Source organism: Ambystoma mexicanum, chromosome 13 (assembly GCF_040938575.1).
Source record: "Ambystoma mexicanum isolate Mex_15411 chromosome 13, UKY_AmexF1_1, whole genome shotgun sequence".
Lineage (NCBI taxonomy): Eukaryota > Metazoa > Chordata > Amphibia > Caudata > Ambystomatidae > Ambystoma > Ambystoma mexicanum.
The window spans coordinates 674,641,959-674,658,705 of NC_090938.1; the positions used below are offsets into that span (position 1 = coordinate 674,641,959).

The window sequence follows — 16,747 nt, forward strand, 5'->3', positions numbered from 1 at the left end:
GGCCTTTTGGCTCCCGGAGGAGAGGTCTCTCCACATCAACCTTCTGGAGCTTCGAGCAGTGTTCTGGGCGCTCAAGTCGTTCCTTCCGTCCCTCAAGGACAAAGTGGTGAGGATCTTCAACGACAACACCACCACGATGTTCTACATACGGAAGCAGGGAGGCACCAGATCCCCAGCCCTATCCAAGGAGGCCCAGGATCTGTGGCACTGGGCCGTCACCCAGGGGATGTTTCTGGTTCCCTTCCACCTGGCAGGAATAAAAAAAGACCATTGCCGACTCACTCAGCAGGGAGCTGCGATCGTGCCACGAGTGGGAACTGCATCAGGACCAGGTGGATCGGCTCTTTCGACGAACTCCAAGTGCCAGAGGTTCGCCAGCAGGTTCCCACAGCCGAGGAGCATGGGCGATGCTTTCTCGTTCCCTTGGGACGGCCTGTTTCTATATGCGTTCCCTCCGTTGCCGTTGCTGCTCTGTCTCATCAACCAGCTAAAGAAGTCCAGGTGCAGAATGATCCTAGTCATACCGGCGTGGCTGAGGCAGATCTGGTTCCCGGACTTGTCAACGTCCCCACCAGTCAAGCTGCCGGCGGACGCGGATTTTCTCTCCAGAGAAGGAGGCACCATTCTTCATCACAACCCAGAGTTGCTGAACTTGCAGGCCTGGCTCCTGCAGCACTAGAGTTTGGAGGGTACGCTATCCCGGCTGACTGCAGAGAGGTTCTTGCAAAAGCCAGGGCGTCCTCAACTCTCAAATGCTATGGACCTAAGTGGAAGAGGTTCTCTGTCTGGTGCCGTGCACAGAAGATTAACCCTCTGCGGATTATGGCCCCTCAAGTACTGCCGTACCTACTGTCGCTGGCCAAAGCTGGACTGGCTCACGCCTCCATCAAAATACATCTGGCTGCCATCTCCCGATATACCAGGACTATGGGACGGTTGTCCCTGTGGTCTCATCGCCTGGTGAAGGAATTTATGAAGGGACTATTCAAATTGTTGCCGCTGGCGAAGGCTCCAGCCCCGGCGTGGGAGCTTAATGTGGTGCTGACCAGGCTCATTGGGGGGGGGGGCCTCATTCGAGCCTATGCATTCGGCGCCTTTGATGTTCCTGTCGTGGAAGACGGCGTTCCTCGTGGCCATCACCTCCGCACGAAGAGTGGGAGAGATCCAGGCGCTATCTTGCAAACCTCCATACTTGACTTTTCACGACACGAGGGTGGTGCTGAGAACGCACCCCTCCTTCATGCCCAAGGTGCCATCGGACTTCCACCTCAACGAGGCCTTGGTGTTACCAGTTTTCTTCCCGTCGCCTTCGATGCCGGCCGAGAGGACTTTGCACTCGCTGGATGTAGCTAGAGCGCTGAAGTTCTACGTGGACTGCACGAAGAGTTTTCGGAAGACGTCACAATTGTTTGTGAACTTTGGGACTGTGAATCAAGGGAAGGCTCTCTCGAAGACTTCCATTTCCAGATGGCTCTCCAGCTGCATCATGCACGGTACTGGTTGGCAAACCGACCGCTGCCCGGCCGTCCGAGAGCCCATTCGACCAGAGCGATAGCTGCTACCACGGCGTTCCTGTCTGGTGTGCCCCTGCTGGACATCTGCAGGGCTGCTACGTGGAGGTCGACGCACACCTTCACAAGATTCTACTGCGTCGATCGGGACTCCAGGGAGGAGTCCAGGGTCGGCCAAGCAGTGCTGCGCAACCTGTTCGCCTAAGGTGAGCCTGGTGAGGAGGTAAGAGATGCTTAATGTTGAGTTGTTGTATTGCTTAATGTTGAGCCTGTTGCCACCTCCCGTGGTTGTGCATGTGTATTGCTATGTATTCTTTTATTCATGAGCATGTGAATCCATGCCAGACCCCCATGCCAGACCCCCATGCTGGAGAAGGAACAAGTACTTACCTGTAACTGTTGTTCTCCAGCATGGGTCTGGCATGGATTCATATGCGAACCCTCCCGCCTACCCCTCTGCGGCTCTTCACTTGGTCATACTGCCACTTTACGTGCTACCAAATCTGAGAATGGCTGCCAGAGGTGGGGCTTAGAGAGAGGGCAGTCATTGGCTGGGGGCAGTATGACCCAGAGATCAGTGATTGGTTACTACTAAGAAAGACAGATCAGAAACGAAACTGATACTGATTTTTTTTCTTTACAAAGGATTCCCAGCCTGACTGGGAATATTCATGAGCATGTGAATCCATGCCAGACCCATACTGGAGAACAGTTACAGGTAAGTAACTTCTTCCTTTCCTTTTCATGGTGCGGAGTAGTGGGGTGAACCATTTGCTGTTGCCAGTTTATAAGGAGGAGTGAGAGGTTTTTCTTTGGTGATGTTAGAATCCAGGAGTGCAGCAGGGCTACTTTTTGGTCCAGGTAGTCGTCTTCCATAAATGTAGGGTGTGGTTTGTTGAGCTCCAGGAGTTCAATAAGGTTGGAGTTTTTGATGGTTGTCCAGTTTCTTTTCATGGTGACTGGTGGTTTGTTTGTTTGGTTGATTGTTTACTCGAGTGGTCCTTTTTGATTATGAAGGGGATGATGAGATGGTCTCTCCAGAGTATTTTAATTGGGGGTGGTGTGATAAGGAGTTGTTTGCGAAGATTGCGTCAAGTGTATGCCCTGCCGAGTGGGTCGCTCCTTTGACTAGTTGTTGTAGATTCATTGCTGCTAGTTGGTTGGTTAGTGATTTTTGTATGGTCATGGTTTCTTCTTCGAACCAGATGTTGAATTCTCTGGGGACGATCATATGATTGTGTTTGATGGCTAGGATGGCGATTGCTTCTGTGAAGGCGTCTACGATGGTTGCATCATAGGTTGGTGGTCTGTATATCAGTATGAATTTCAGGTTTGTTGTGGGGCTTACTGATAGGCGTATGATTAAGGATTCACATTTATCGATGTTTAGAGGGTCTTCCAATTTGATATCCAGGCGTTCCTTGTGGATGATTGCCAGCGCACCCCCTCCACCCCCTTCTTTTGGTTTTTCTGTTTGCTTGGACGCATTTGAAGTATTCAGGCAGGCAATTGTTGAGGGTGATCTTGTAGTTGTCGTCTAGCCGTGTTTGTTACAAATCGGATGCCGATCCCTCCGTCGCAGAGCAGATCGTATATTTCCGTGGCATGTTTGGACATTGACCTAGCATTAATTAGCTTGCAGTGAATCTTTTTGGTGTGGTTTTGCTTGTTCCTTGTTTTGGTTTGCAGTTGTTTGGTTGCAGTGCATCTTTATTGCGGTTGAATGGTGGAGGATGAGCATCAGCGAAAGCTGCATCTTCATTGGAGTGGTCTGCTAGATTGAGAGCTTGGCTGTTCTATAGCAGTGCTTCGAAGGGATTGTGTCCTCCGACGTATTCCTCATCTTAGATATCTCCTTCCAGCTCTGCTGGCCTCGGAAAATTTTTCTCTAGAGGGCGCTGCGCGTCGACGTCCTCCGAGTCGATGTCCCTCGACAGCCGCCGTATCGACGTCATCCTGCCTATAAAGGCCGCGCGCAGCGTCCGTTGCTCAGTTCCGTTTTTCCGCGCTTACTCAGTGCCTCGGAATACCATTGCTCAGTTTTGTCAGGTTAAACCTATTTACCTCGAGTTATTCGATCCGTACTCGATGGCTTCTTCGTCGGAACCGACAACTCCTCGATCCGGCTTCAAAAAATGCCGAGATTGTGGGAAAAAGATGTCGCTGACTGACCCCCACAGTTTGTCTGTGGTGTTTGGGAGCTGAACACCATTGTTCGGAGTGCGAGGACTGTATGTCCATGACAGCTAAGGCCCTGAAGGAGCGTACTGGGAACCTGGAGAAAGGTAAGACTTTTAAAGCTGCTTCGTCGACGAAGTCAAGACAGTCGTCTCCTCGTCACCATTCGCGCTCCAGGTCTCGGAGTGGGTCCCATCACTCCTCGAGATCGAAGCACTCGAAGAGGAGACGTCGAAGATCCCCTTCTCCGTCCTCCTCTTCCTCTGTTTCGCCAAAGAGAATCCCTTGCCCCACGAAACATAGTTCCCGGGCTGAATGGGAGGAATTCCGCAAAAATATGATGAGAGTCTTCGAGAAAGCGGCCTCAACCCCCTCGAAGACTGCCGAGAGCGATGCTCTGGTCGAAAGACCCGAAGGTCAAAAACGCCGCGAGTCGCAGTACCCGGCGAAGGAAACCTCTCTAGCGCGTCTCGAACCCTCGAGTAGGACTATGACCTCCAAACCTACCTCGAAGGTTCCGTTGACGAAGGTTCCGTCGACGCCGAGGTCGGTGTCTTCGACGCCGTTGTCGAAGGGACCTTCGACACACGGGTCTGTCGACTCGACGCCAACTTCAACACCGGCGTCGACGCCAAGAAAAGTCACGGTTACAACACACCCAGTGACTATCCTCAGGTCCTCGATGACGATGGCTTCGAGATTGTCGAGCAGAATCCCAATTCTGTCGAGGTCATCGAGGCCTCCGCCTTTGTTTTCGACGCTACGCTCGAAACCTTCGGCGTCAACGACATCGACGTTTTCGAGGCCGATTATGACAAGTTCGGCACCCTCTGCCTTGGAAATGGGGTTTACACCCTTTGAGTTCAGAACAATTGAGAACTATGTCCTCAATTATGGAAGAGGGTGAATTGTCTGAACAGGAAGACACATTTGAGTTGCAGGGACCTGTAACCCCAATTAGAGAGGAATTTTCCTCTGAAGAACGCAGGTTAAAGGATCTTCATGATTCCTTACATGAGGCAAGTGGGTTAGACACTTCCCCTGAGGTGGAGTTTGCTAGGCCAGACCCGGGGGAGCATGCAGAAAACCCCCTATAGAGCCTTAATGGCCAGGATCACAGTTTATGGGGTGGTCTGCACCTTCACAATCTTTCCAACAAGATGACCTCACGGATATTCTTGACAAAGGCCCACAGGAGGATCCTGTGGTGCCTTTTCATAAAGCTCTTCAGAGGAAGATTATGACGAACTGGGAAACCCCAGATGTCGTCCCGGCAGTAAATAAAAAAAAAACTGTCTACAAAATACAGGGTATCCTCTACAGACCCAGAGTTTTTGTCAAAACACCCATCCCCAGAAAGTCTGGTGGTACAGGCAGCATCTTCTACCGATGTCAAGACGGCTTATCCTACCATCCCAGAGGACAGGGACGATAAAAAATATGATGCTATGGCAAAGAGAGTTTTTTTCGGCATGTAGCATGGCGTTAAAATCTGTTAATGCTACTTGCACCCTTGCTAGGTTCAGCCATACACTTTGGGAGTGTGCTTCTACAGCGGCTGACTGAATCCCGGAGGGAGAAGAAAGGGAGGCGTTCCTGAATATCATACAAGACGGTAAAGACGCTATGTGCGAATCCCTCCAGACAGGCATTGATTCGGCTGACAGTATCAGCAGAGCAATGGCGGCAAGTACAACAACCAGGAGATTCGCTTGGTTGAGAGTCTGGTTTTGCCCCAGTTGTGCAAGCCAGGCTCTTGAACATGCCATTCGATGGCTCTTCTTTGTTCGGGAAAAAGGCGGATGACCGTTTAGAGAAACTGCAAACTTCAAAAGCAGCAGCAAAATCCCTAGGCGCTGCAATCCGTCAGACACCTTTTCGTCCCACAGGAACCTCTGCGAGGGGCAAGTCCTTTCGCTTCTACTCTGCATTCGGAAGAGGTAGAGGACGACCGGCTCAAAGGGGACAAAGAAGAACTACCCGAGGTGGATGGGGTAGATATTCAAAAGCCGCAGCAACAGCAGGTGCCTCTTTACCATCGGCATCTGCATCAGCCGCCCCAAAACCACTCTGAGGACTTCCCTCACAGGACATCTGTAGGAGGCAGGTTGACTCAACATCTGGCGGTATGGCAGGCTATCACGTCAGATGCTTGGGCATTGGAAACAGTTGCCCAAGGTTACTGCCTGCCTTTCCTACGCATACCTCAGTCATCCACCGGGGATCAGCTCTCGGAAAGCTCCAGATCCGCTCCTCTTGCAGGAAATTTTGGACCTGCTAGAGAAAGGTACCATAGAACCGGTACCTGTAGCAGAGAGGAACAAGGGCTGGTACTCCCCTTACTTTCTCATTCCAAAGAAAGACGGAGGACTGAGACCCATCTTGGACTTGCGAGAATTGAACAAATTCCTCAGGAAAGACAAATTCAAGATGGTCACTCTTTCTCAGATCCTCCAGGCCCTTCAGTTCCAGGACTGGTTGGTATCTCTAGACCTTCAGGACGCTTATTTCCATGTGCTATCCATCTCAAACGCAGGAAATACCTGAGGTTCGCAATTGGCAACTCTCACTATCAATTTCGAGTGCTGCCATTTGGGCTGACCTCCGCCCCGAGGGTCTTCACCAAGTTAATGTCGGTAGTGGCGGCAAGTCTAAGGAGGGAAGGGATTCACGTCTACCCCTACCTGGACGATTGATCAGGGCTGTTTCTTCGGAACAAGCTCAGATCCAGCTAAATCACGTGTGCCACTCCCTTCACAGACTGGGCTTCTCCCTCAATTTAAAGAAGTCACAAATGATACCATCGCAGAGACTCCAGTTCATAGGAGCGATCCTGGACACTTCCCTGGGAAAAGCCTCGCCACCAGAGGTGAGGGCTCAAGATATTCTACAGATGGTTACCAAGTTCCAAGATGCCCAACGTCTCCCAGCCTTCGACTTTTTGAGGTTGCTAGGCCTCATGGCATCCTGCATTTTTCTAGTGCCAGAGGCTCGCCTGAGAATGAGATCCCTCCAGTGGGCACTGAGGACTCAGTGGTCACAATTCTCAGGGAGAATGACAGATCTTCTTCAGGTTCCCGACAGGGTGGCTCGAGACCTTCAGTGGTGGGCCTGTCAGGAGAACATTCTGAAAAGAGAACAGTTTTGGCAACCCTGGCCGGAGGTAACAGTAGTCACGGATGCCTCACTCACGGGGTGGGGAGCCCACGCCAACGACTTGACCATCAGCGGTCGTTGGTCTCCATCGGAGTCCAGACTACATATCAACCTGTTAGAGCTGAAAGCCATCAGACTTGCGCTGAAGGCGTTCCTGCCAGCTGTACAAAGGAAAAACGTCCTGATAATGACGGACAACACGGTGGCCATGCATTATCTCAACAAAAGAGGAGGCGTAGGATCACTACCCCTGTGCAGAGAGGCGATGCAGCTCTGGTTTTGGGCAATCCAAGAAGGAATCTTTCTATCGGCAGTTCACCTAGCCGGAGAGAAGAACTTGACAGCGGACGCTCTGAGCAGGCAGAGCACAGTCTCCCACGAGTGGGAGCTAGCTCAGGAAGTCCTTCAAGAGATCTTCGCCCTTTGGGGAACCCCTCAGGTGGATCTGTTCGCCACCAGCGTCTACAGGAAATGCGATCTGTTCTGTTCAAGGGAATTTCCCCCGAGAGGAGCTCTGGGAGACGCGTTCATAGTGGACTGGGAGTTTCCGCTTCTGTACGCGTTCCCACCGCTCCCTGTCATTCCTCAAATGATCAGGAGGTTGAGAAGATTCCGGAGAACCATGATCCTAATTGCCACAGATTGGGCCAGGAGAACGTGGTACCAGGACCTTCTAGACTTGTCCATCTGCCCTCCAATTCGACTTCCACTCAGAGATAACCTACTCTCACAGAAGGGAGGAAAGGTTCTCCATCCAGACATCAAAACCCTCAACCTTCACGCTTGGCTTCTGAAAGGCTGAGGTACAAGGATTGGGACCTCCCTGATGATGTTATGGAGGTGTTGCTTTCGGCAAGGAGGCCAGCAACAAAGTCTTTATACCGCTGCTGTTGGAACAGATTTTGCAGCTGGTGTAGAGAACAGAATATCGACCCTTTTTCATGTGGTACACCAATGGTTTTGTCCTTCCTACTATATTTGGCGAATTCAGGCCTTCAAGTTGGCACCATTAAGGGCTATCTCGCAGCGCTATCCATCTTTAAGCGCACTGCGGAAGAACCATCCTATTTCAAGTTACCCTTGGTAATACAGTTTCTAAAGGGGTTAACCAACGTTTATCCCCCAAGACCATTCCAAGTTCCCCTATGGGATTTAAACTTAGTCCTAACTTTCCTGATGGGCACACCTTTCGAACCACTCCATTCTTGTTCGTTAAGATTCCTTACCCTTAAAACTGTTATTAATAGCACTTACATCTGCTAGAAGGGTGAGCGAATTACAAGCTCTTTCTTGTAAACCCCCTCACACAATCCTTCACAAAGACAAAGTTGTCCTGCAAGTGAAGCCTAATTTCCTCCCAAAGGTGGTTTCTGAATTCCATATCACTCAGAAGATTACCCTGCCATCTTTCTATCCTCCTCCTCATCCGGGGAAAGAGGAAGAGAGGTTACACAGGCTAGACCCTAGAAGGGCATTAAGTTTTTACATCAGTAGACTAGCCAGGATAAGACAGGCAGACCAGATGTTTGTAGGTTACATAGGTCACAAGCTGGGGTTACCAATAACTAAGCAGACAATTTCCAGATGGATCATTCTAGCCATTCTGGAATGTTATAAACTGGCAGGGAAAGAGCCCCCTCAAAACCTTAGGGCTCATTCGACCAGAGGTATTGCAGCTTCATCGGCCCTCAAAAGAGGTGTGACGGTTAAAGACATCTGCGCGGCCGCTACATGGTTGTCTGTCCATACCTTTACACGATTTTACAACTTGGATTCCTCCTCCAGTCAAGAGACTAGGTTTGGAAGGGCTGTACTGCATTCTATTCATCAATAGAAGACAGCGTGAAGTCAGTACTCCTCCTCCAATAATAGAATACTGCTATGGGAGCCTATCTAAGATGAGGAATACGTCGGAGGACACAATCCCTTCGAAGAACAAGTTACTTCTTACCTTGTAACGTTCTTTCGACGGGATGTTCCTCCGACGTATTCCTCATCGACCCTCCCATCCATCCCTGCAGTTCTACTTCCCTTGTTGTTGCAGCTTACGCTCCTTCAGGGTGATTAGTCTAGTCCAGAAAGAATTATTGTGGGCTACAAAACGGAACTGAGCAACGGACGCTGCGCGCGGCCTTTATAGGCAGGATGACGTCGACGTCGATACGGCGGCTGTCGAGGGACATCGACTCGGAGGACGTCGACGCGCAGCGCCCTCTAGAGAAACATTTTCTGAGGCCAGCAGAGCTGGAAGGAGATATCTAAGATGAGGAATACGTCGGAGGAACATCCCGTCGAAAGAACGTTACAAGGTAAGAAGTAACTTGTTCTTCTCTATTCATACTGGTTCGATGAAGATCCGCAGAGGCCTCTTTGTTGAATTGGTCAGTTAAATTGATGTTTGGCTTGTTACTTATTGGAGCTTCATCGTTTTGTTCGGTGTGCCTTGGGTTCTGATGGTGTTCATCTGTTCTTGTGATATATGGGGTGATGGAGTCAGAGTCTACCCACACTCTTCTTTGGTGCTCCCGTCTTTTTCCTGGCTCTCTCGCTGTTTGTGTGTCTTGATGTCTATCATTGAGGTATCCAGGTTCAGGGGTTGTTGCGAGGTAAGGTGTGAGATGTAAGCATTTTTCCCTTTGGCAGTTCCTTCTGGTCGTTTTGGTTTTTGCCGCTGTGTACTTCATTTGCTGTTGTTGCTTTAGGGGCTAGTTGGATTTGTGCGTCTATGTCCAATGCGGCCTTGTCTTGTGCTCTTTCTCTGCGGCCCTTCCTGGTCCAGGGCATGTTGGTGCTCAGTGCGGATATGCTGGTTGGGTGGTTCACTGCGGTGCCTTGTGATGGCGGTACTGGTGTTTGTTCTTGTGTTAGTAAGCTTGGGTGCTTTTAGTGTGCTTTTTTTTTTTTTTTCTTTTTTTTTATAACAATTTTTATTTTTCATTTAACAAACACAACACAAATGAACAACAACTCGCAACCTTTGCTCTGGCACTTTCAAGTTTGAGTTCGCAATGCGCTTTATCCGCTCAGGTCACGGCTGGGCACCCTCCCCCTCCGTCATGGTGTTCTCGTTCAGATCTGCGTGCTGCGCTAGGGAGTGGACAAGGCAGTTCTCCTCCCCTCCCGGCTCGCTCGAAGTTGTGCCATTCTCCTCGTCATTCCCAAATAAGTCTTGTACCAAGGTATTCCACGCTAGTAGTCTGGCCCCACTGTTATTTTCTCCCCTTTGCGAGGCTCTGGTCTAGACCGTTGTTTCTGCTACTGCCCATTTTTGTAGGTCCGCCCACCAGCCTTCTATCGAGGGTCCTGCGCTTGCTTTCCATGCCATTGCAATGCGGCATTTCGCCAGTATTGTCATCGAGTCTGTCATCTTGGCTACATGGGTCCTCTGCTTGTCTCCCCTCGGGAACAGGCCCAGTATGTAGGACGCTGGCGACCAGGCTCGCATGTGGATTCCTGCCTTCAACGCTCTTTCCTGTAGCGTATTCCAGAAGGCTGTCCCTCCCGGGCATGTCCAAAACATATGCACCATATCTGCCTATTCCTCCTGGCAGCGTGGGCAACTCCGTGTTTGTCTGTCCCCTATGTTAGACATTCTTTTAGGCGTTAAATATGCCCTGTGCACTATGTAGAACTGCAGCTGTCTAAACCTTGCGTTTCTGTAGACTCTTCGTGTATTGAAGTGCTCTGTTCCATTCTTCATTCTTGAGGGGTCGCCGAAGTTCCTCCTCCCATTTTGTTCAACTGTTCAATGTCCTAGAGTTGATGGAACCCAGCAGTTGATCGTAAAGTCTGGACACAGTGTGTCCCCCCATCTTCATTAGGGCTGCCCGGCCTATCATCCCGAGCGGTAGTGTTTTCCAGAACTGCATGGCGTTCTCTATCTTGTTCACGGCTGCCTGCGTGTTGGCCATGTGTTTCCGTGGTGTCGTGATAAATGTCCACCCCCAGGTATCTGAAGGTGATTGGAGTCCATGTCAAACCCAGGTGTGGCAGCTGGTTTGACGCCGTCGCCCTCAGACCTGCCAGGGGGAACAGCGAGGATTTTCCCTTATTGATGGTGATTCCCGATAACCTGCCGAACGCTCCCAGTGCCTTTAGTAGGTCCGGCAGGTGGGTTCGTGGTTCCTGGACGTGAAGCAGTATGTCATCTGCATATATTGAAATCTGGTGTTTCCCCATCTATCACTATGCCGGTGTCCCCGTACTCCGCCCTTAGGAAGGCTGCAAACGGTTCTAGGGCCAATATATATATATATATATAGCATCGGGGACAGCGGGCATCCCTGTTTCGTGCCTCACCCTATGCTCCATTCGCCTGAGACATGCCTCCCCGTCTTAACTCTGGCCCTCGGGTCGTTGTACAGCAGCGTTATGCAACGTGGGAACCCCCTGCCTATCCCAAAGTGGGCGAGTGCCCCCAGAAGCCAGTTCCAGTTCCAGTTCACTGAATCAAACACTTTGATTGCATCTAATGACGCCACTGCGTATTCTCCTTCCTCTTGGTTCGTCCTGTCAATCACGTGATGGAGTCCCCGGAGATTCCATGCCGTGTTTCCTTTCCAGCACATACCCCGTCTGGTCTGTGTGTACCATTGTGGGTACCACCTGTTAAGATTGATTTCTGACCTCTGTCCTGGAAGGGCAGAGGTTCAGAAGGTCAGCCTAGTTTCTTGGAACAGGGTAACCGCTGGACAAGCCAGACAAATCAGGGTAGCGATCACGGCGGTCAAGACTAGGTCTCAAGAGGGGTGAGGGTGACTGAAAGCCCGCAATGAGCACACAAAGCAAGGACGCTTACAAATTACTCCAGGCAGGTGTTATATTAAAAATATAGAAACATTTATTACAAGGCCTTTGTAACATTGACCGTAGCGAGAAATCGCAATAAAACTCCAGTAAACCAACACATATCAAACCAATACAATATATATACACAAATACAAACGAGTCTAACGAGTTAGACGCACAAAATGTGTAGACCACCTAGATGGGGAGGAAAACGGGCAGTGCAAATAAAAATTAGACCCAGTCTGCCTTCAGAGGCACCTAACTAAAAGAAAGTACAAGCCCTACGAAGAGTGGAGCCTTGTGCTCAAAAGTACCTGCACACGCTGGTGCCAACGGGCAAAAAGGGGAGTCTCTTCGAGGGAATCAGGCAGTTTAGTTCGGTGAACAAATGAAGATGAACAGAGCTCTGCGACTCAAGCGCAGCCTCCACTGTGGGCAGAAGCAGAGCACGAGTACAGAAAGGCGTGCTGTTAGACACAGCGGGGAAAAGCTATGGGCTCCTGCAGGAGGGCGACCAGTTCCTAGCGATGCTACTCACCGGTCCCCGATGCAAGCAGACGCAGGCTTCTCCGCATCAGTTTCAGTGCTGGCAGGTTCAGATAGGAGCAGGGGACGTCTCGTCGTGGTGTAGATTCCACAGCAGCAGAAGTTGAGTTGAGGGCGTCCCAAACGCAGTGAACCCGCACAGTTTGTTACCACAGCAGGGCAACGGAGCGGCCGTGTGTATTTCAGCCAAAGGTACACTAATCACTTCAGACCTGGGAATGCCAAGTGTACGAATCGTGTGAGAGTGACAAGAACTCGTAATACCACACAGCCTGACGGCGGTTACAGAGCAAGACTCCTGGGTAGGCTGGTCAGTCTGCTGGATGGCCGAGAGACACTTCCGAAGGCTTACGTGCAGGAGATGAAGATGCCGAAAATAGTTGTTCCCACTATTCCAAGGGTCGAAGTACCAGTACAGGCCTTCTCGTTCGATCCGAGGTACCAAGGGTTTCACAAAGCGACAGCAGTGCAGAGGAGCAGTCCTTCGACTGGTCACCAGCGTTTCCTCGGTTCAGCCTTGTGGTTGCAGGATACTTGGCTCCTGTATTCCTTTGTTCGTGAGAACTCAGGAGATCGACATGGTAGTGGCGTTTCCAGCCCCCTCTTATCCACGGTTCCCTTTGCGCCAAAACGGAGGGGACCCAATGGGAGATCCGCTCATAAAACACTTGCACCATCTGTGGACCTTATCACGGACCACAGTGGTCCCAGGCATTCACACCACCCTAGACTCTCTGGCGCCCAGGATGTGTATTGGGACCAGACATCCCAGCCCCCATCCTGTGGCACAAACAAGGCCTGTAGAAGCCCGCAAAAGCATCTGTGTTACGCGGGAAAGTACATGCCCAAATAAGGAAGGCCCCGGGTCGGCTCGACCTGGGGGAGTTGAAGGGGGCAAGACGGTCAGCGGACAGGACGAAGAGCCTCGTGGTCTGGCCATTTTGGGAGCCAGGCCACCATTTTGGGCTAAGCGCGAGAAACGTGCTTAAAACGCCAAAAGGTGCTCAAAAACACAAACGGTCGCTGCCACCAATCCCATCCGTGATTCACTTGCACCGTTCATTTACAATCCAAAGAGAGTATCTAGGGCCTGTAGAAGACTAGAGACCCAAGAGAGCAGTAACTTAGCTTACAGTGCCCTCTTGTGCCATGTTGCGCGAAAGCTGCAACATGATAAAGAAACTACGGAAAACAACGTTTCCCGGTACTGACTGTCTTAAGGGCATGTCCATTCCCTGTAAGAATGGAGCGAAAGCCCAGAGGAGTGCGGCAGAAGGCTGCACTTCTCTGGCAAAGTCTAGATCATGGTGAAAACAGCAAAAAGTTTAGGGGTTGCCACATGGAAGGAAAATTACCCACAATTAAGAAATCTTTCCACCACCCTTTTTAGCCGGTTGGCCAATGCTGCTGTCAATATCTTGGAATCTTGATTTATCAGAGATCGGTCTGTAGGACCCACACTTGAGGGGCGGCTTCCCTGCCTTAAGTATCGGGACATTTACAGATTCTGACATACTGCTCGGGAGTGGTCCGCTCTCGTACGCCTCATCCAGCATCTCTAACAATCTCGGAGCCAAGCTATCTTTGTATCTTTTATAGAATTCCCATGGTAACCCTTCAGGCCCTGGGGACTTCCCTGTCGGTAACTGGGTGATGGCCGCTGTCAGTTCCTCCACAGTAAGGGGGGGCGTCCAACATCTGGGCCTGCTCTTCTGACAGTCGGAGTTTGATTTCCGCAAATGCGTCTTCAAGGTCTCCCTCTTCTGTTTCCTGTACTTTGGTGTAAAGTTCCTCATAAAAATGCGAAAACACCGTATTTATACCCTCCTGGGACCTTTCGATCTCCCCCCGACTGTTTCGGATTGAGTTTATGGTTCTCGCTTGGACTCCTGTTTGGTTAGCCAGGCGAGAAGTCTACTAGGCTTATCTTCTTCTGCGTGCAGACTTTGTATGCATTTCCCATGGTCTAGTCGCCCTAGTCTCTCCCAGGCCGCTGTACACTGTTTCAGAGTGGTGAGGTCACCCGTTTCTCCCCCTTCCCTCTCCGCCTGTGCGTCTGCCCTCTCGATCTTCCTTTCTGTCTTGTCCAATTCAGCCATGGTTTTTCTCCTAAGGCCTCCCGTCTTCCCAATCGCTGCCCCCCCTGATCACCACCTTAAAAGCCTCCCAAGTCGTTCCCGTGCTGTCCACACTACCCATATTGTGCTCGAAGTAGTCTATTGTGGTTTGGATATGGGCTTCGAAATCCCCTTCCAGGAGTGCTTCCGCCCTAAGTCTCCACGTGGGGGCTTTCCTGTATGTCTGTTACGTTATATAAGGCGCTTTATAAATGCAAAATAACATACAATTGGTATGGTCTGAAGGCGCTGGTAGGTTGAACGCCCTTGGGAACTGAAGTTCAGATCATTAGCGGGAGTAGAGAGAGTCAAAGGTGCATGTGAGCACCGGGTATGTGTGCAGCTGGTGCGGTATTCGTGTAATAGCTGCTTCTTAGCGGTAGGTGTGGTGGTTGAGAGATCAGGAGTATGTGTTCGTTCTGGCAGGATTTATCCAGACCAAATGTTGCTGCGTTAGGCTTGAGGAGAACACCTGGCTGGGGGGGTGTGTAACCAGCAGTGTTTACTTAGAATGATGTAGAGTGTGCGCCGGATGTTCGTATGAGAACAGTTATACCAAATGGTGGCATAGTATTTCTGTGTTCTATTTGAGTGGTGGTGTAAAGGAGAGAATAAGCGTGGTGGTGTGATATGATGGGTTATATGCTCTTTCAAACGTTCTCTGCATTCCAAAACATCCTATATACGTCCTGCAATTCTATGCGCTCCAGTCCGTTCCATGTTCTCCTATCCACTCCATGCACCCCAGTCTGCTCCACACACTCCAGTCCGCCCCACGCATGCACTCTTGTCTGGCCCATGCTCTACGCATTCAGCAGCTCTACGTACTCATCCATTCTACGCAATCATCAGTACTGGATGCAATCTGCGCTTGTTAGTTCTACGTACTCATCCGCTCATGTTAATCCCAGTGGGGTGTGATCAGATGGGGTTCGTGCGTGAATGTGTGCCCCAGTGAATTCGCCTAGTGTCTCTTTGCCCGTGAATAGTCAATTCGGGTGAATGTCCCATGTGGGGCACTATAGTGCGTGTATCCCTTTTTGCCCCCATGTACCTTCCTCCTGATGTCTTCTAGCTCGAGCTGGTCCAGTGCCTTCTGCAGCACCCGCGCTGGTGGTGCGGCCCTTTTGTGTTTATTGTCCAGCCTGGGGTCCAATGTGCAATTAAGGTCTCCGGCCCAGATGGTCGTAGCATTCCTGTACGGGCCAACCGGGGTGTGAGTGATTTAAAGAAGTCTGTCGCGTCGTGATTTGGGGCGTAGGTATTCACTAGACACTCTTCCTGTTTCTCCAGCATTCCGTGAACGATCAGGACCCTGCCTTAGGCATCTCTCTCTCTCCTGTTTGAGTTGGAATGGGATGCCCGGGGCAATCCAGGTCGCCACCCCACTCGCATAATTAGAGTATGTGGAGCTGTACATCTGGCCGCCCCATTTCTTGGCCATCTTGGCTCGCTTTTCAGCCGTCGGTTGGGTCTCTTGCAGCATTGCGATGTGGGCTTTCACTTTGTTTAGCCATGCGTAGACTGTCTCTTCATGTAGGCATTTAGCCCCCTGACGTTCCAAGTCACCACTTTTAGTTCATCTTGGTTCCTGTGTTTTACAGATTCCAGCGGCCCGCTCGTTCCCATCGGCCTGTTTAGTTTTCCCCTTTCTGGCCTGCTGGCTGGGAGGTCCGCCCGTCGTCTTCTCCTGGCTAATCCCCCGGCAACCCGCGGGTCCACCTTCCCTCTTGTCTCCCCCTGTTCTGGCAGACTGCCCCGCCACCAGTGTCCGTTTCTCACCACCGCTTCTCTTTGGTGTTCCTCGCTGGGTTCCCGCGTCCGAGTGTAGCCTCACTTACGCTCTTTCGTTGCCTTTGCCGTGTCCGTGACCTCTTCGCTCATTAGGTTTACCTCCTCTCGTGCATTCTCTTAACAAACTTAACCACACTACTATAAACCAACGCCCAGCCTCCCTCCCCCCCTGCTCTGGCCCGCTGCATTCCAGGTGCTGCCCTCGTTCCGCGGGTGCACTTGTCGCTGCGTAGTGCCTTGAAACTGACACTGCTAACTTATCGCTGCTTGGGGTGCCCTCTGTGGGTTTTGGCGGTCCAGTGCCAGAGGCCTCGAGCCCCCGGGTTCACCATTGATTTAAGCTTTCGGTTCTTTTTCTACTGATTGTCCTGCTGTATCTTTATTGGACAGGATGTCCTTAATGTTTTGTCCTCCCCCTCATTCCCTGCCTCGCCGGGGTGCTTCACGGTTCCTCTCAACCCCCTCTTAGTTGTGGGAATCCCCTGCTGGTCCATCCACTCCTGGGTGTCTGCCGTGGTCTCAAAGATCTGCGTCCTCCCGTTGTGCAGAATTTTGAGCTTGGACGGGTAGAGTAACATGAATTTCACCCCTGCTGCCCAAAGGCGCTCTTTGGTCCGCCAGAACTGGGCTAGCTGTCTTTGCACAAGAGCCGTATAG

General features: G+C 51.0%; 1 protein-coding gene across 1 annotated transcript in view; it reads left to right on the forward strand.

The window, feature by feature from the left end:
• Window positions 1-16,747, forward strand: part of LASP1 (LIM and SH3 protein 1) — a 640,230-nt gene that overhangs the window by 141,162 nt on the left and 482,321 nt on the right. The window lies entirely within an intron of this gene.